This window comes from Pinus tabuliformis, chromosome Q, assembly GCF_031772625.1.
Source record: "Pinus tabuliformis cultivar Carrire ecotype Pingquan chromosome Q, CPIR1, whole genome shotgun sequence".
In the NCBI taxonomy this organism is placed as follows: domain Eukaryota; kingdom Viridiplantae; phylum Streptophyta; class Pinopsida; order Pinales; family Pinaceae; genus Pinus; species Pinus tabuliformis.
The window spans coordinates 1,175,381,580-1,175,402,576 of NC_142296.1; the positions used below are offsets into that span (position 1 = coordinate 1,175,381,580).

Consider the following 20,997-nt stretch of genomic DNA (forward strand, 5'->3'; position numbering starts at 1 on the left):
TGATTAAGTTGGAGCCTAAGGGGGACTTTTAGGTAGAACCAATGCATATCCCACACCATAAAGTTAAAGTGCAACAAAGCCATATGGATCCTAAAGGTCAAGTGGAGCTACTACAACCCCGAGGATGCTATGTGAGAGCTAGAGGTTGATATGTGGGAGACATATTCACAACTATTTGAAAACTTTGTTATAAAAAATGCATATAAATGGAACCCTATGTAGTATGTGCCCTAACAAAACTATACAATAAGGAAGAGGGGAACGTAACACCCTTGTTTTATAATATAATTGTACATACACGCAACATAGGCTAATGAGCCAAATCATATGGTCAAAGGGCATAACTATATAACGTAAATAATGTACACAATGTTATAAATAAAAATATACCATTGACTGCATCGCAAGGGAACTAAGAATGGTCGGGGGCTATGACCCTATGAGAGGAGGCTAAAGGGGCTCAAAGGGGCTAAAGTGAAAGCACTCATTATTTTATTGTAAGCCAAAGTACAATACCTTAGATGATGTAAATGGGACCGACTTAGGGTTGTTGCTCAAATGTTGGGAAAAGCTTTCTAGAATGCCAAGTGGCAAGAAGAAATCATGCACATAAAAGGTATGATTTTGTGAGTTGAGGCCATTCATTCCATCACTTTCACTAATTGGAATTGTTGTTCCAAACCTAGTATGGGTAATCAATAAAGAGTATGACAGGAAGTTGAATTACATGGGAAATATGAGGTTTAACTGCCATAAGACATCTCTTATGTCTCGACATAGAGATTTGCCTAGCTAGCTTGCACTAAAACCTTAGAAGAGGTGAGATAGCTTGAGGGATTGCATTTGCAACAAAGGTGATCCCCTCTTGGGTTGTGTGGGTTGAGGGGGAAAAGAGAGTTGATGATTGGGATGACCAAGCGAGTTAGAAATTTATGCATTCGAAGGACTTTTGGGTTGTGATACAAAGTGACTATTTGCCCTTATGTTGTCATAGCCTTGGCTTGGGGGTGGCCTACTATTGAGAGTTCTAAAACAACAATGCCCAATTTTGGGAAGAATGTCCTTAGTTAGTAGCCAATTAGTGATTTCACATAGATAAATATTGCCATGCTTATGAATGCCTTAATGTGGTTTATTATGTTTAATTTGTATTTAGTATTTGCTGTTGTTTTTACGGTAAATGTGTTGCATAATATGTTTTTGTTTGTTACGGTTGAACAGATGCGAGGCTTGCATATTTGTTTTTATGCAGATCATATTATTAATTTGTATCAAAGTTTCTTAATTATGGAAATAAGATCCAAGTACAATGGAAATTTGGAATTTTAGAAGAACAATCAGATTCCTTTGTTGGGGTGGCTGGAGGACATCGCATCCAACTATACACACATCTTGAATCATGTTAGACGAACAATCACATGCCTTTGCCTTAGGTGGGTGGAGGACATGGCATTCAACTATACACACATCTTGAATCATGCCCAAACTATGTTGATGCTTGGAATTTTTACCAAATTCTCATTAAATTTATGGTCCAATAAAAAATATGTCTACTGAAAAATTAACTCAAAACTTACAAAATTAACTTCATCCTTACAAATTTATAAATTTAACTCAATCCTTAAAAACTTACATAATTAATTAATTATTAACTAGTATATATCCATCTATCTAGCCAGAGGGATCAAATCTCTTGATGTGAAAACTTCTTTTAGAGTGTAAAATCTTATGTGTATATATATATACACACATAAAGACCACACACACATAAAGAGAGAGACCACCTGTAATTATTCATTGCTTATATTGCATTTTTGAATATATAAAATGGATCAAAATTTATCTAGGCATAAAATAGTGACACTTCTTAAAATATTTTAACTATAAAAATATATATTATATTTTTTTCAATCACTTTTTTTGCAATTGCTTTATAATATTTTTAATTAAACAAACCAAACATATATATTCATTTTGTTTTTATTATATTTTAAAGTTATATATATATTAGTTAAAAAAAAAATCACAAACATATTTACACATCTTTCTTTCATTCTAGTAGAGAAAATAAACCTCTCATATCAATAATAATAATCTAATTTTAAAATCAGTGTAATCTAATTACTATATCAAACTTATTTATATTTAAACACAAATAATTTAATATTTAAAATTTATAAAATTTATAAAAATATAACTATTCCACGCCCTGTAATTTTCAAAATATAACTTTTTACAATATATCTGACCAAATTAATTTACAATATTACAACGAAATAACCCTACAAAATGGGGCTATTTTTTCAAAAAGTCACATCATTGAATAATCATCTAAATCCACGAATTTGTAAAATAGTTACACTGGAAATTTGTGACGTATACTGTGACATTCCAATTCAATATCTTGAAAAAATCAAAGAGAAAAGAACGAAAAATACTCGGTTTTCTATTTCTCCGTGTGTTAGTTCGAAATGATCAAATTTTCTTCATGATTCTTTCCTCAAAATTAAGTGTTTTCTTAAGCTGTCACATTTGGCATCAGCATTTTTTGATCGGCGAAGCAACCACGGTGATCATGGATTCATAACCAAACCAACAGACCACCAAATGTTGGAAGGTGCCAGGTGGGTAAACCAGAGAGGGGAGGAATAGGGGTATTTAGTGGAGTGGCCGCTGGAATCTCTGACACTGCTATAAAAACAGGTGGATGCGCCAGGTTACGGGTTCGAATTCTGCGTACGGGATACTCTACCCAACACGGTAAAAAAACCAGAAACAGATCTACCCAAATGGAGATCCAGGTAACAGTTAATTGTTCTCACCTCACTGATGATAGAATGTGGTTTTATTCATTACAAACTCATTAGTGCATTGTTTGAACTTTGAATGAAATATATCTAATGAAGAAAGAATTCCTGTTTTGTGATTTTTTTTACCTATTTTCCATTCAGCTACAAGGGGGAGTGATGTTTGGGGTTTTTAATGGAAAATTATTGAATTTTCTGAACCGGCATCGATGATCAATTAACCCATTCAGATATGAGGGCGAGGGATGTTTGGGGCTTTTAATAGGAAACTATTGAATTTTCTGAACCAGAATCGATGACCAGTTGACCCTTTTGAGGATTAAGATTATGCACATAAGATAAAATGCAGACTAAAACCAAGAGGAGAGGCATGGTAGAGAATGGGGGTGACAAAGGGGAGGAATTGGCCTTAGCCTCTGCAATCGGTAATGGAGAGGATTTGGGTTCAATCATTAGACAAGCATTTGAGGTTGGGAAGCCAGAATCTCTATTGCAACAGCTCAAATATTTTGTCAAGAAAAAGGAGATTGAAATAGAGGACTTATGTAAAGTTCATTATGAGGAATTCATCCATGCAGTGGATGAGCTCCGTGGGGTTTTAGTAGATGCGGATGAGTTAAAGAATGGGATGGCCAATGAGAATTATCAGCTTCAACAAGTGGGTAATTCTCTCCTGGCTAAAGTTGAAGAGCTTCTAGAAGCTTATGCAATTAAGAAGAACTTAACAGAAGCGATCCAGTCATCGAAAATCTGTGCACAGGCCATGGAGTTGTGTGTGAAATGCAACCAACATGTTATAAATGATAGTTACTACCCCACATTGAAAACTTTAGACTCGATAGAAAGAGATTACTTGCATAGAATTCCAGCCAAGGCGCTTCAGCAAATGCTAGAAAAGAAGATCCCTGAAATCAAATCCCACATCGATAAAAGAGTGAACAAGGAATTCAATGAATGGCTAGTGAAGATTAGGAGTACTGCTAAAGAAATTGGTCAGTTGGCAATCGGGCAAGCTTCTTCAGCTCGGCAGAGAGAAGAGGAGCTGCGAGGCCGGCAAAAGCAGGCAGAGGAACAGAGCAGGTCAGGTGTAAGGGAATGTGTATATGCTTTAGACACTGAGGATACGGAAGATGTTGATTCTGTTTTGAAATTCGACATCACTCCAGTTTATAGGGCACACCATATCCAGACTTGTCTTGGGCTCGAAGAACAGTTCCGGGATTACTACTATACAAATCGTCAGCTGCAGCTTAATTCAGATTTGCAAATCTCATCAGTGCAGCCTTTTCTAGAATCACATCAGTTTTTCTTTGCTCAGATTGTTGGGTTTTTCATAGTCGAAGACTGTGTCTTGAGGATGGCTGGAGGATTAATCTCCACTCCCCAGGTGGAAATAATGTGGGATACAGCTGTAGCAAAGATGAGCTATATTTTAGAGGATCAGTTTTCGCGTATGCAGGTTGCAAGCCATCTTCTGCTTATCAAGGACTATGTGAGTCTACTTGGTGTGACTTTGAGAAGATATGGCTACCAGGTGGGTCCTTTGCTTGATATTTTGGACAAGAACAGAGATAAATATCATGAACTTCTTCTCAATGAATGCAGAAAACAGATCAATGATGTCCTTGCTAATGACAAATACGAGCAGATGGTGATGAAAAAAGAGTATGAGTACAACATGAACGTGTTGGCATTCCATTTACAGACATCAGATATCATGCCTGCTTTCCCCTACATTGCACCGTTTTCTGCCACAGTGCCTGATTGTTGTCGTATTGTGAGGTCTTTCATAGAGGATTCTGTGAGCTATCTGTCCTATGGAGGTCACATGGACTTCTATGATGTTGTGAAGAAGTATCTAGATAAGCTTTTGATCAATGTTATGAATGAGGCTTTACTCAAATTGATCAACATTTCCACGCTGGGGGTATCTCATGCCATGCAGATTGCTGCCAATATGACAGTTTTGGAGCGAGCTTGTGACTTTTTTATGCAGCATGCTGCCCAATTTTGTGGCATTCCTATGCGCTTGGCAGAAAGGCCACATGCTGCATTGTCTGCTCGAACTGTCTTGAAGAACTCTCAAGATGCTGCACATGAAGCGATGCTGAGGCTAGTCAAGTCTAAGGTGGATGAGTTTATGTTGCTAACTGACAACATCAATTGGAACCCAGATGAAGTTCCACAAAATGGCAATGAGTATCTAAATGAGGTGGTAATTTACTTGGAAACGTTGGTTTCTACAGCACAACAAATATTACCATTGGATGCTTTGGAGAAGGTAGGAAGGGGGGTGTTGAAGCACATATCAGACTGCCTCATGGTGACACTTATGAGGGACAATGTCAAAAGATTCAATATAAATGCTATAATGGGTATTGATAATGATTTAAGAGTGCTAGAGTCCTTTGCCGAGGAGAGATTCCACAACACTGGCTTGAGTGAGCTTCAGGGTGCTACAAGTTTGAAGGACTGCTTGGCAGAAGTGCGGCAGCTGGTTAATCTTTTATTGAGCAACCAGCCAGAGAACTTCATGAACCCTGTTATAAGGGAGAAACACTACAGTGCTTTGGATTATAGAAAGGTTGCAGTGATTTCTGAGAAATTCAGAGATGCGCCTGAAAGGCTATTTGGAAGCTTGGGGGGTAGGAATTTAAAGCAAAATCCCAGAAAGAAGTCCATGGATACATTAGTAAGGAGATTGAAAGATTTCAACTAACAGATTCAATGGTATGTTTCAAGTCACTACTGGAAACACTGGATATCTAATTTTTATTCATGCCCTTGTGTCATTTGATTAAAAGCTGTTTAGGTGTTACAGGTTTATAGCAATATGCTTTCTGTTTCTCAGAGCGTTTAGGAAAAATACAATTTGTTGTATGGAGTATTTGTCTAGCTACAAAAGTTAAAAGCCTCGGTAAAATCAACAGATTAGCCCATGAGACTCAGGTGAATTATATCATTAATAAAGAAATTCTTTCTGATCTACTATGTCATGTGCAATATTGTTTTTCCCCTTGCCCTTTATGTTTTTACTTCCCATTTTATATGTATTTGTCTTACATGCATAAGAACCTCCTTGCTTATGACAGCCCTTTGAATATGGTCCTGAATCAATTTCTGCATGGCTGATCTGTAAAGTGCAGTCAACAAGTATCTTCAAGCAATGAAACTGAGCATCAAGAATGCCTATAATTTGTTAAAATATGTGTAAACTTGGAGAAATTAACCATTTTATGGTGTAAATTGAAAGAAGGTGCATAAATACAAAAGATACTCTAGAAACCTCTGACCAAAGAGGAGGCAATGGTTCTTGAATAAGGCTTGACTGGACACTGAATTTGGGATGATTGAAATCTATATTTGTATTTTTTAGAGGGGAAAAGGTGGGGAGTTTCTATTGGTAGAACATGGCTATTGAAGCTATATCACTTCCAAGCACAAGATTTGCAACTTAGTTAAGTGCTGAACAAAATTGTCGAAGCTTCTCTCTTCAGGAGTGTTGCTTTGCCTAGCCTTACCTAACCAACATTATTATTTGTCAGGTATCTTTCAGTCTCAGATTTTATTGCGTCTTAACATTCTAAGTTTGTATTTAATACCTTGTAATATAATTGGTATTTGAGATGATATAAAAAAGATAGAAAATTAAATTGTAATGATGATGCTGTTATATGTATAAGGTCATGATTGTCGGGAAAGGGCTATAATGACTACATATACAGTCCCCTGGACTGTGGTAAATCACCATCCAACTTACAATTATCAATTAGTCTATAAAAACAATGTCCAATGTGGACACTTGTAGGATACAATGATATATGAAAGTGTTTTTAAAATGAAGGTTGTGATTTTGAAATTTCAGGGGTAAGGCAGCGGAACCCCATCTGCTATCTAGTCTACCAATTTCACATCTCTTCTTTCTCAGTCTTAAAATGTGCAGATTTACCTGTTTCCATTTCACTGTTACCCATCCTTACTTTACTCTGTGACAAGCAACTTATGCTGCCCATCTGTGCCTTGTTGCACCTCTCTTGTCTCTGCCCTCATGCCCCTGTTGCATATATCCCATTCCCACTTAGTATTAACAAGGTAAATACCGACCCATCTAGCTCAAGATCAGGAAAGTACCTTTGGTAAAGTTCATCAGAATCTTCTTTGAGTGAGCAGCAACCTATTCTAATTTCACTGCTCTCCCTTACTGTTACCACCATTCTCCACTGTTTTTGAGCTGGCCCAGGTTCTCACTTATTAGCAGGCCTTCCCATGCCACACTCGAAGAGGGTTTTGTGGGGTTCTGATAAGAATAGAACACCTCCTGCTCCACTTGGCCTGGGTTTCCTGAAGGCCCGATTTGAAAATTCACATGGTTTTGTTTTGTTAATGACCAAGTTAGAAATCTGTCTAGGCTGTCTTGGCTTTTCCATCTGTAGGAAGTACTTGCATGCTGCCTAGATTTTATACGACCATGACTGATGTGATAGCTTTCTCATGGAAAATTATGGAATTCCTGGTCATCCACAGTGCCCAAAGAACGAAGAAAAGTATGGAGTGATGGGTCTTTTCAACCTCGTTATTATCCAACCTTGTACTGAAGTAATGCTATTGTGTAATATACCCAATTTTGTGAGTATGGAAATCACTTAGGAGTTTTGCCCAATTTTGGCAATATTAATTAAAAAGGGGGTGAATATTATTTTTGGAGAAAGGCAGCCAATATTATCTTTTAAAAGAATGACAGCAAATATTATTTTATTGGAGAATAGCAGAAAATTATTCTTTATTGGAGAATGATGTAAATTATTATTTTATTAAAATGATGACAAAAAGTCACTTAGTGGAAAGTGGTCCCCACCAATATAATACTATTAAAAAGGTGTCTAGAAGCATGGGGGAGATTTTATAAACGGAGGATGGACTCATTTGTTGATCATTCGATTCCTATCATATCTCCTTGACATTGAAAAGAAACTCAAGTGGGTTTCAAACTTAAGGGTTTCAAGTGAAACTTTAAGTTGATTTCGGCGGGCTTCAAGTGCCACCCTAGTTAGTTCTCGGGGAAGATCACTTCAGGTCTTCCATTTGTGTTTATTGCAGGGTCATACAATATTCAAGAGGCCGAGTTTATTCTCTTTCAAGAGAGCCGAATTCCAAAGGTCTGGAGGTTCGATTTCTGAAGACATTTGTCAAGGACAAGTTGCACAAATTAAAGGAAAGAATTCTCTGCCCAAAAATTCAAAGGTCGAGCAGACTTGTTTAAAGGCCAAATTATTTTGATTAGAGGCTGAGTTATTCAAGCTAAGGAAGGGATCGATTTGCAAGTTGTGCCAAGAAGGGCATATTCATAACATCTACTGGAGAAGTCGAGCTGATGCATACACCCATTATTGGAAGCCAATTTGTAGGTGAATGTTTCAGTGGTCTGCATGCCAAATATGGGGCCGAATTACTGATCTCAGGAAAGGCTGAGTTCATCTCTTTTGCTTGCTGGTCGAACTGTTGTAAGGAGAAGGATTGAGTTCAGTGTAGTAGGGGACGAGTTTGCATCCTTCTTGGTTGAGGGTCGAGTTGCACTCTTGTTGGTTGAGTTTGCTTCTGTTCATGGTCACCTAAGTCACCTGACACAGGGACACAAAGGACATGAGGATTCGAGTGTCGGACACGTACACATTAACCCATCTATATATATATATATATATATATTAGATATTTCTCACACAAATTCTCATTCATTATACAAATTCATTGATTCAAACATAGATCTTCATCTAGATGTAAGTTTTACAAAATTACAAAGTAACATTATGCATACAAATACAATTGTGACATAATACATATTCATCAATGATCCAATAGGAGAAAGACAAGGTATTGTAGTTTTCTCATTAAGTCATAAAAATCAAAATGTGTTACATAGGTAGTAGCAATGCCAATGGCAAATAGAAATAGCAAATACAAAACAACTACAAGCCTCAAGGCAATAGGTAGCTCATGAGTCATCAATCCTCATCATCAAAATCAACATCACTGTACTCATCATCATGGTCATCACTGCTCTCCTTTGCTGCATCCTCCTTCTCTGTATCCATTGTCATCTTTGCATTTGCTCGTGTGGAGGATGACCCCTCTACAATATCACCATCATCAAAAGTGACAGGCTTTAGCACTAGCTCATTAAGATCCATGTTGGCCAATGCCAACTCATCACTGTTGTCCAAACCCATATCATCAGGAAAGACATCCCACATCTTTGTATTTCCCTTCAACCACTCATACCTCTGCCTGTAAATAAGATGAAGGTTGGTGTGCACATACACCATTGTCTCTACCCTGGACTGCTCAATCCTGCTCTTCTTGACACTATACAAATTCCCATATGTGCGCCAATTCCTCTCACAACAAGATGATGAAGTCCCCTGAGAGAGGAGCCTCATGGCTAACTGCTGTAGAAGAGGGCTTGTTGCCCCATGAGTTGCCCACCAAGAATAGGGCTTCTTAGCCCCCTCTCTCTAATCACATCATATCCTGCAAATCGACCAGTGCCAGTGGAAAAATCTGCAAAGGTATCCTCCACCTCATCAAGGGATGCTCTATCCTGAAAAATCCGCCTCAATGCATCTTTCCTCCCTTGTGAAATTTCACCATCCATGTGAGGAGGGAATTTGCAGGAAGGTCCACCATTTAGCCACTCATGGTTGTAGTATTTTGGGTTTAATGACTGAGCCAAACAATGTAAAGGTGTGCAATTCTTGCCCCATCTGCTGACAAGAATACCCTGTATGGCGGTGAAGAAGGCTTATGATGATGTCTCATACTCGAGGCACTCACTCTGTAAAATAATGCTCCTCACAGACTCAATCATGGAATCTCATCCCTCATAAACCTCTCCTAGGATGGGTTGGTTTGTATTTGCAAATTGAAGCAAAGAAATGATAGGGTCCATGATCTGAATAAGTAGATCTACCCTCTCCCACCAAGCATCATCTAACACTGTGTCCTTCACTCTTTTTGAGGCTGCTTGATCTGTCTTTCTCCAAAAAGACCAAAACTCTGAAATAACCATGGCCCCAAGAGCGGTCTTGACCTCCCTCAACCTCTTCAACATGATGAATGAAGAGGCAAATCGTGTATCCACAATCTTCAACAATGATAGATTGGTGTACTCCTTGTAGATAGTGAGGGCATTTGTATGATTTTGTACAAAGTTGCGGATATGTCGTGCATCCTCAATAATGCTTCCAATCCAAAGCACATCAGAAGCAATAGATTTAAGTGCTAAATTCAAAGAATGGACAATGCAAGGTGTCCAAAATACTTGTGGATATTTAGCTTCCACAATCATGCCAGTAGCCTTGCAAACAGGTGCATTATCTATAATGATTTGCACACAATAATCAACACATACATCTTCGATAACATTAATAAACAACTCACCCATATATTGTGCATCTTTGTAATGTCCAAGTGTATCCACTGATTTCAAGAAAACTGGACCATTCAAGGAAGACACCATGAAGTTGATGAGTGGGTGGTGTGTTGGATCTGTCCATTCATCAGAAACAATGCTAACCTCAGAGGTTGGCCATGTTGATTTAATAGGCTCAAACATTTTGTCCACCTCTTTCTTTGCCTTCGTCAACAATGTGGTTCTAAGCTTCTCTAATATAGGAGGCACATACCTTGATGGAGCCCCTTGAGTTGGAGCTCGACACATCTCAATAAATAAAGGTGAGCGTGCAATATTAAAGGATATGAAGTTCTGATAGAAAAAAATGCAATGGTGAGATCAAACTCTTCCTGTTTCTCTTTCTTAAAAATCTTGTCCATTGGACCAAGTGCCATTGCCTTTCTTTTTGCTGCTTGTCCTCCACCAGAACTCTCAAATGGAAATTTGTTGCTACTTTTCCTCAAGAATGGAAGGGGATCATCATTCTTGTTTTTTTAGATGTTGCAGCGACCTTTGTCATACCAACATTGGCATGTTTTTCCATTTCTTTCCTCTTAGCTAAAGACACTTGTGTACATGCTGCAATTCCACAACTTGGTAAAGCCAACAAATGAGCTTTCACATGGTAATATGTGCTCATGAAATGATTGTTGCAATAGTTGCATTTCCAAGCAACATTGCCTCCTCCCTTCATCTTGCTGCCTGGCCCTTGCTCTCTTGTGACATATTTCCACAAGGGATATTTGTTATCTTGAGGCTGCTGTCTTCCCTCAACATTTGAAGCCGCTGTTGCAGCCCCACTTCCAATAGAGGGAACACTTGCAGACCTTGATGAAATTGGAACAGGAGGGGCATCTCTAATGGGGACATTCTTCCCCTTCCTTTGCCCCTTCCCTGCTGCCCTTGATTGAGCCATGAATGCTATAAAAAAATAAAGAAAAAATGCACAAATTTGTAAAAAAAATGCACATGCAAACTGCTGTAATAAAAATGCAAAAAAAATAGAGACAAAATACACTTACCTGTTGCTTGAATCACCTCCAAAATGCTCCCATGCCCTTTTCCCTTCGCTCTCACACACCCACAACAAACCTGTAGCAAGAGAAAATGAGAAATGTGATGTTAGAATGGTCCAAGTCCGCCTTTTATGGCCGCGCGACAGTCCAAAAACCGGGATGTGTATCGGAATCGGGACACGATCATGTCTTGGGACACGATCAGACACGATCCGGAGGACATGTGTCCCATAGAATCGTGTCTTATCGTGTCCTGGGACATGATCAGACATGATCTGGAGGACATGTGTCCCACCGAATCGTGTCTGATTCGCCTAATTCAGAACACAAGGGGGCCTAGGCACGAATCCCGTTTCTTAGTGTGGGAGGATGCTGCATCAACCCCCATTATTTATGGAAAAGGGGCTAGCCACGTGTTTGTGATGTAAAAGACTCTCTATTGTAACTCTAGTTAATAGTTGACGTAGTCAAAATTAACCACTGGTAGGCTATTGCACTGTGTTATAACCGGGCCACTAGGAAGAAGAGGCATTCCATTTTTTCGAAAGCATTTTGTTCCATAGCTGAGCAAAGATAGCCAAGAGAGATAGGAGGTAGAGAACACAGAGAGGATCTGTGCACTATAGCAGCCCACGGGCCACAAACATTACTTCTTTGTACCTACAACCATATTTCTAGATAGAGAAAGAGAGCGAAGTGACCTCACCTTTCAGCTGGGTTTTTCTCTTGAAAGGGTTTCCTAGAGACTATATCTTGTGTCTTATGTGTGTGTGGGCTTATTTTGTCGTTCACTACTTTTCTGCATTAAATCTACAGATCTTAAAGTTTATTAAAATGTAATAGTGTACAATTTCAGTATTTTAATATTTTATTATCAGATCTGTTGTGACGAACTGTCTAGTGGAATAGCCACGACAGTTTACAGATCATTTACATCCTTGGTTTAGGGTCAAGTTGCACACTTGTTGGCTGAGTTTGCTTCTGTTCATGGTCACATATATTCCCGGGCTTGCAGGCTGAGTTATTACTCTTGTGTGGTTGAGTTTAGTGTTGATAAAAAGGGCAGAGAACTGATATCATATGGCTGAGTTTACTCTTTAATGCTGGACGTGAGCACCTGAAGTATCTATGAGCTGAGTTCGTCCTTTGCTGGTCCGTGTTTGCCTACTTAAAGGGCTGAGTTCTCCCTTGCTACAGAGAGTTGAGCCTGTGGAATTTCTTGTGGGCTGTGGAGCTAATATTGTGGCTTATTTCTGCATCAAGACAAGGGGATGAGTGCTGGTTGGTTCAGTGGACTGAATAGACAACAATTTTGTGGGACTGATATCCCAGTGGGAAGGGGTTGATTTCATGGTCATCCTGGAGCTGATATCTGAAGACTATACTGCTGGTGCTATTCTTTTATGTGACTGATATATTAAAGTCTGCATTGTCAAAAGTTAAAACAAGTCCCAGGTTCCTCTGTAAGCTTTGTTAAAACAGTAATAAAGTGGCTGAATATTGCTAGAACTGTGTTATTGTAAATCTGGGTTGTTTCAAGTAGAGATTTGACTGCTGTAATAAATATAAACCAGAATGACAGTGTTCCTGAGTTGAATGCAGTAGCATTTTGCGATGTTACCGATCTGCTGGTCGAGGGTCCAGGATCCACGGATCCGTGTATCCGATCCGGATCCGGATCCTGCTAGAACCGGCAAAAATACGCCTTAGTGGAGGATCCATGAAATTCGGAATCGTATCCGGACGCCCAGAAACGGATCCTGATGATAGAGAAGGATCCTTCACAAATAATCAATGGATTTCAAAAATTAATAGCCGGTTTTTAAAATTCAGGTTTTGTCTTGTCTTGATTTGTGTCTTGGTCAGCCACAACAGTGAAGCAGTGAAGCAACAGCGGAGGAGGAAGCGACAGTGAAGAGGCAGCGGAGGAGGCAGCGACGGTTTGTAAGTTGACTGCAACGGTGAAGGCACAAGTTTGTAGAGCTTTGAGAGCAGGTGAGCTTTGTAACTTGGCAACAACCGTTAATGGACAAAACGTCAACTTCTTCCTCATCCAACTTGGCGGCAACCGTTCATGGACAAAACATCAACTTCTTCCTCATCGTCGTTGATGGGAAAGAAAATCCGGCGATATTATATTCATTGCTTGAGAGTATTGTAATTTGCAAAGCGTCTTACAGAATGGTGTTCAGAAAGACTCGAATATTATGTTATGTTATTATTCTAATTAACTCGAGTATTGTAATTAAATTATAATGTTATTATTTGTAATTATAGAAATATAAAATAATGTGTAAATATAATTAAATTATAATGTTATTATGTGTAATTAGAGATGCCCTAAAACTGCCTGGAGTATGCCCTAAAACTGCTTCTGCTTGGCTAAGAGCTCGTCTTCCTCGGACGTAAGGAAACAGGTTAACGGCCCAAGACCCAGAGGCATCTGGCAGGAGTGATAGCCTGCTCCTTTACGGACCACCAGCAGGTTATTTCAGGTGGCGTGGTTTTCCTTGATAACAGTGATGTGTTAAACTAACATTCGCGGATAGCAGTCAGAGATGGCTGTCCTCACTGTTGGTTTGACAAACTGAGTTTGATAGGTTTTTCCACCTTTTGAAAAAAAAAAAAAAAAAAAAAAAAAAAATTAGAGAAATATAACATAATGTGTAAATATTTTTAACTTAGAATGAGACTCGGGAGTATTATAATTAAATTATAATGTTACTTAGAGAGTATTATAATTAAATTATAATGTTACTTAGAGACTAGCTTTGGATTGATGTTTCTATCAAATATTATAATATTACATTTTCTACCTGTTACATTAAAATATTATAATTATATATTAAATTTATTAACATTAACATTAACATTAAAATATTAAATTTGTATATTAAATTTTTTAAAATTCTAAAATATTATTATATTTTTTTGTACTTGACGTATCCTTGCCATATCGGGATCCTGGATTTTCAAAAATCTAGCGAATCCGGATCCGGATCCGCATCCGTATCCGAATCCTGGTAACTTAGGCATTTTGTTGTTCTGAATGGTTTTGTGGTAAATCTTGGGTATTGTGCATACCTGACTTGTTAAATTTATTAAAGTGTACCCACAGTCAGTGGTTCATGAACTGTTTGACAAAATGACAAGCTGAAACTTTACACAAAACAGAATAACTCAGTAAAAGGTCAAAGATATTCCTAGAAGGTATCTTACATATTGACAGCTGACCAAACTTATTCTGTGTAAGAACGGGTGAGGAAGAGGTGGGTCACATTCCTTGCTTTGTACAGAAAACACAAATCCTTGGTCCCTGTCATGGTCTTATTTGTAAGTTGTCCCAGGTTAGGATGCAGTTGTGTAAGATGAACTGCAAGTTTTGATTTATGAGGAGCTTGGTGTTTCCACAATATGTGTTGCTACCACATGTCGTCCTCTGCTTGAATAACTAACTCTCTTGTAACCTAAGGAGACCTCCTGTTTTGTTTGGCGACCAAAATAAGGAGTCATTATGATCCTTCATTCTGATCATTGTCTCTACAAACTTTCATCTGTTAACATTCATTCCTCTGTCCCTTTGCCTACCAGAGGTAGTTGCTCTGCATTTTTTCACCCAGTCTCCCATATGCCATGCTGATCTCTGTCCTAAACATCTGCAAGATATTGACAGTTTCTGGTATGAAGATGGTGAGCGAGGTTCTGATAATGCGTTTGTGTGAGAGCATCCAATCCATGGCTCTGCCCCTAATTGTACCCTTTGTCCATTTCCTATTAGCCAGGCTAGCTGGTCTCAATGAGGTGATATCTGTCATTAGAGTCTTACATGCAATTGATCCTCCTTTTCCATGCTTCGATGGATTTCTAATCCATTCCTCTGTGCTGCCTGGAGCTATGTGTTTCTTTCTCGTTACCTCCTGCCAAAGATTGTCTGTAGATATAATTCTCAAAACACCCTTGACAGCTAGCGCTTTGAAGAAGATGTTTAGGTTCTTCAAACCCCATCCTCCCGCTGATTTGGTTTGGCTATTCTTTGCCAATTAACCAAAGAGAGAATTGATTTCTCCTTCTTCCTAGACCATATGTACCTAAAGGGTTTCTCCCTGATTTTATTGGGAATTAGAGCCAAAGACATCCATTAGAACAGGGGTTGCTTCCATGACATTCTTTAAGAGTGTTAGCATGCCTCCAATAAGATAATTTTATTAGTGTCCAATAAATGACCACAAAGGTAAGTTATTGGGACTAAAGGATATTTCCATTGTGAGTACAATGTGGAAGTGCAGAAGCAGCTCCTAGGTAATGCTGAAGGTAAGATAAAGAAAGAAAAAGAAAAAGTGCAGCCTAGATAAGTGCCTAGCTACGCTAATCACTAGGTCTAAGTAAAGCAAAACCCAAAATATATATAATAGTGTCATAGGTGTAGTGAATACAAAGTGAGAGTTTGAGACTGGATGCCTTCGCGCTGATCAAGAAAGAGCAAAGTCTCTTGATCTCAATCTCCGAGGGCAAAAGGTGACCAGTGTTGATTTTGCAAGTGCAATATATACAAACACTAATTTCTGAAAACTGATAATTACTTCCAGTGATGTAGATATTCTTTTAGCACTTTCAGTTTATCATTAAGCAACTACACTTCAGAAATTCAACCAAAAGCAATAGGACAATAGAGATCACAATGCACAAAGATAACAAAAGATTTACCTTGGGAAAATCCACTTGGGGAAAAGCCCCACAACCTTTTCCTTAGAGAAATTCTTTAGTTCAATAAGAGATAACCCAATTCTTCTAGTCAAATATGATGGTCAAACTGACCAACAATACAATGGTCAAACTTGGTCAAGTTGCCCTCTTGTCAAGTTTCCAATCAGCCCAACAAACTCGACCCTGCTGCCCATAAGCTGCTGCCAGAAATTTTGAACCTGCTGCCCAGAAACTGCCTAGAAACCACACATGCAAAACTGCAGAAGAAGGGTTTCACACGTGCAGGGTAGAGAGAGAGAAAGCTAGAGATGTCTTCGTCCTTCTTGTCTTCTTCTCCTTTGCTTAGATGCATAGAAGATGTCTTGTTGTTGTGTGATCTGAATTTTGTCTTATGGAGGAGGATGAGTGGAGTATATATAGTGTTCTGGCTAGCATGAATGAGTGTCTCTTTATGTAATATCCCTTTCGGGATTTTTCTGGTATTTTTTCTGAGAATTTTATTTATAAAATTTTATGCCGACATTTTCGCCAAATACTCATGAAATTGCTGCAAAATGCACTGGTAAATAGCAACCCAAAAATTATACAAGCACGGAAAATACATTGACAATTTGCAGAAATAAACCCAGAAACTCAAATAACATCAGAAAATGCAGCACAAGAAATGACCCAGCTCTGTTTATTATAATATAGCATGCAGAGTACAACTACAAATATTTGAGACAAAATAGGAAAGTTGATAGCTAAGTGGACCTCCAAATATGCTACTGATATGCTGATCTTGATCTCTCAAAACTCCACAACTATTGCACTCCCCCTCCAACAACAACCACCATTGAATCCACTGAAAGACGATGAGGCACCAATTGAGGACCTGATTGATCCTCACTCCAATATTCCTGAAGCTCTATGAAACTCCTAGTTGAAGTCTCATCAAGAGAGTTGGGTTTTCATCCAACACTGAACAACGTACCCGAGAGTTTCTGTTAAAATTAGCAACTAGGGCCAAACTCCACACAGGTCATCTTATTTATGACAACTGATATTTTTCTTGGATTCCTCTCTCTGAGAGGTGTAGGATTGATCTAAAGATCATCCGATTTTGAGATGTACAAATGAAGTTATGAATTTATTTTGATTATGGTCAAATTGTCAAGGTCGGCCAGCAAACATATGTAGGATCAGAAGCCCAACAGTCACATCTATTCATCCTCTACGTTGCATATAAATAGAATGTGACTTAGCCTCATTTGGACACACTCATCTTCACACTTCTCTCTCTCTCTTCATTGATTGGGTACGGATTTCTAAGCCTCTCTCTCTCTCTCCACACGTTCGAAATTTCAAGAGGCCGAAATTTCAGGAGACTGAATTTCTGTACAGTTTGACCAAGTGTTGACCAACGTTGACTGTAGCTAGGGCTGATTGCAGGTGGGCTGTTTAACCAGACTTTGATTGGGCTGAATTTGACTGTTTTGAGGGTTGTTTTATCTTGCGGCTTGGAGGCTGAAATTGACTGAAGTTGACCAAATCTTTTGAGGGTCAAATCTGCCTTGTTGACCAACGTTGACTTTTCTGGTTAGGGCTTTTTTGCTGTTGCTATAAATTGTCAGAATTTGCAAATTGTACTATCTCTCTTTGCTGAACTTTTGAAGATTAAAAGAAGATTTAATCAATGCTTTCCCCACATTGGGGTTTGTCAATGCCTGGTGCCACATCTTGTGTCCTCTTGTCTTGGCTTGTCTTCTACTATTTATGTTTATGTTCTATATGCATTTTACTATCATGTTGATGTGATTGCTAAACTGGATATTGATATTGGGCTAATAAAGAAATTGAAGTAAAATTGCTCTAAAGCATAGAACATACCATTGTTGCCTAAAATTAACATGGTATCAGCGTTGAGGTGAAGACAAAGCCCAAGCAAGAGTGAAAGAGCAATCATCAAAGACAGTTGGACAAGGACAAAAGGTTCAATGGGTTCCTCATCCTACTTCCCCGCTGAAGACAAGCTCCATGATAAATCTGATAATCATGGATGGAAGATGTCTCTTGATTTGACCTTGGAAGAAAAAGAAGTGATGGACTATTTGCAGGGTAAAATCCTTGAACCTCCTTCAAATGCACTGGCTGCTGTGAAGACCAAGTACAATAGGGCTAAAGTCAAAGCAAAGAAGATTATCAGGGATTCCATTGACAAGCATCTGGTGACCTACATCTCTGAATTGAAGACCTCCAAGGAGATCTACGACAGGTTGGTTGGCATGTTCAAGGTTAGTAATCCTAATCAAATTCTATTTCTCAAGAATAAGTTGAAGGATATTAAGAAGGGAAAGGATGAGGATATTTAATCCTATTTCTTGAGGATTACTGAGATCAAGAATGATCTACTCTCGATTGGAGAAGTCATTCCTGACAGGGAACTTACTCTCACCACCCTTGGAGGACTCCCACCTGAGTGGTATGTATTTAGAACCACTGTCCTTAACAATAATCGAATTCCAGGGTTTGAAGAATTGATGTCGAGATGCAATCAAGAAGAAACAAGAATGGTGGAGCAAGAAATGCCTTCTAATAGAAGCAACCCCACTGCATTCTCCACTCATGCCAAAAGGAGAAATAATGCAGGGTCTAAAGGTCATTTCCATAGAAAACCTGAATCTAAGGGAGGAGGGAAGGGCAGGTGCTTTGTTTGCAATAAGTTTGGCCACTATGCAAGGGAGTGTCCAAAGAGAAGGGACACATGGCATGATGATGATCACAATCATTCCAAGGGCAACTTCAAGAACAACGATCAAAGGAATGGCAGGTCCAATGGCAAAGGAAAAAGGAACGCGGGACATCAAGGAAATGGTCGACCCTCTAAGAAATCAAGGAATTCCAGGTATGATTAATCCAATGTTGTTAACAATAAGCAAAAATAGTACTATCTTATATCGACCCTTTCCACTGCCTCTCCTCCGGACACTTTGGGAAATTGGCTGATTGATAGTGGTCCTCAAGGCACTTCATCGAATACAAGGAAGACCTCTCTAATCTGAGAGAAAAGGAGACAAACTTGGAGATCATCCTAGGAGACGATGCCACCTATCCTGTGAAGGGAGTACAGAATGTCACCCTTCAATTGAATCAAGGTAACACTATTCATTTGCAAGAAGTGCTATATGTACTTGATCTCAAGAAGAACCTGGTGTCCATTTCAACAATGGAAGATAAAAGATTCAAGGTGGCTTTTATCGATGGAAAGGTACGTGTTTGGAAAAGAAAATTTAAAGATGCTTTTACTTTTGGGTTCAAGGTTGACACTTTGTATCAAGTTGGAGGAAGTCCATTGGGAGCCATGTCTTGCGACACATCTCTACAATCTGAACTATGGCACCGGAGGTTCGCCCATCTTCATTATAAGGCCCTACCCGATGTGAGATAGATGGTGACAGGTATGCCCGAGTTCAAAGTAGAGCATGAAGGTGTATGTCTGAGATGTGCCGAAGGAAAACTTACAAGGGGACCATTCCCCTCAAGCAATAGCAAGACCACAGACATATTGCAATTGATCCACTCCGACATATCTGGTATGATGCCCGTAAACTCCTTGGGAGGATACTTATATTATCTCACCTTTGTGGATGATTATTCTCACAAGACTTGGATCTACTTCTTGAAGAAGAAGGATGAAGTGTTCACCTGGTTCCGACATTTCAAAGCCTTGATCGAAAATCAATTTGAAAAGAAAATCAAGATATTGAGGACTGATAATGGGACCGAGTATGAATCCAATGAATTCCAAGATTATTGCAGAGAAGCTGGCATTAAGAGGGAGACTACAATGCCATACACTCCCGAGTAGAATGGTGTGGCTGAAAGGAAGAATCGCTCTATTGTAGAAGCTGTCCGTGCCATGCTTCATGATCAAGGCCTTCCGAAGTTTCTATGGGCTGAAGCTGCAAATACCGTCGTGTATGTTCAAAACCGATGCCCTCATCAAGCATTGGACTCCAAGACTCCCGAAGAAATGTTCACTGGTAAGAAATCTGATGTCTCTCATTTTAGAATTTTTGGAAGCCCCGTATATTTTCATGCGTCGAAAGAGAAAATAAGCAAATTGGGTCATCTGGGAAGAAAGGAAATGTTTGTGGGCTATAGTGAAAATTCTAAGGGATATAGAATATATGTGGTTGGTCAAAAGGAAGTTGAGATAAGTTATGATGTCACCTTCGATGAAGATATGGCCCTCAGGAAGATCAACAACCTTCCCATCCTAAGGAAGGACAAAGAAGCTAACACAGGAAATCAGGGTGAAAAAGAGGACGAAACGATGCCTGATGTTGATGAACCTATGGATCCTATTAATCCACTCCCTCATGAGCCTTCCTCCTCCAAGAGAAGACCCTCATGGCTTAGGGAGACTCTCGAAGATGCTGAGAGACACATTACACCAAGGGGGACTTTCTGTGAAAGCAAGAAGCCGAACAGGTATCAAGGATATTTGACCGCCATGAGCACTATTATTCAAAATGAGCCTTCATCATTTGAAGAAGTCGTGAAGCAACAAGTATGGAAGGTTGCTATGAATGAAGAATACGAGTCAATTATGAAGAATGATGTCTGCGATGTGGTCCCTAGACCCTAGGACAAATCGATTATCACCTCTAAGTGGCTCTACAAAATCAAGTATGGCGCTGATGGAAGTGCAGAAAAGTTCAAGGCTCGCTTTGTTGTTCGAGGCTTCTCTCAAAAGGAAAGTGTAGATTACGATGAGATATTTGCACTTTTTGCCCGATACACCACCATCCGTTCGATCATAGCCCTTGTTGCCTCATAAGGATGGAACCTACATCAGATGGATGTCAAGATCGCCTTCTTGCATGGTTCAATCAAAGAGGAAGTCTATGTGGAACAACCCGAGGGGTTTGAAGTACATGATCGGGAATCTCATGTATGCAGGTTGAAGAAAGCTCTCTATGGATTGAAGAAAGCACCCCGGGCTTGGTATGAGAGGATCGATAGCTATTCGATGAAGTTG

General features: G+C 39.1%; 1 pseudogene across 4 annotated transcripts in view; it reads left to right on the forward strand.

The window, feature by feature from the left end:
• The first annotated feature begins 2,353 nt into the window (after positions 1–2,353).
• The window catches only part of LOC149223885 (exocyst complex component SEC15A pseudogene), a 56,745-nt pseudogene continuing 38,101 nt past the window's right edge, over positions 2,354–20,997 (forward strand). For 3 of the 4 annotated variants that reach the window (XR_016249489.1, XR_016249490.1, XR_016249488.1), the window contains exons 1-2: positions 2,355–2,801; positions 2,952–5,537. The product of XR_016249489.1 is annotated as an exocyst complex component SEC15A pseudogene, transcript variant X2 (transcript). Of the gene's footprint in view, positions 2,802–2,951; positions 5,538–20,997 lie in introns of all 4 variants that reach the window. The other variant, XR_016249491.1, reaches the window with a different exon arrangement.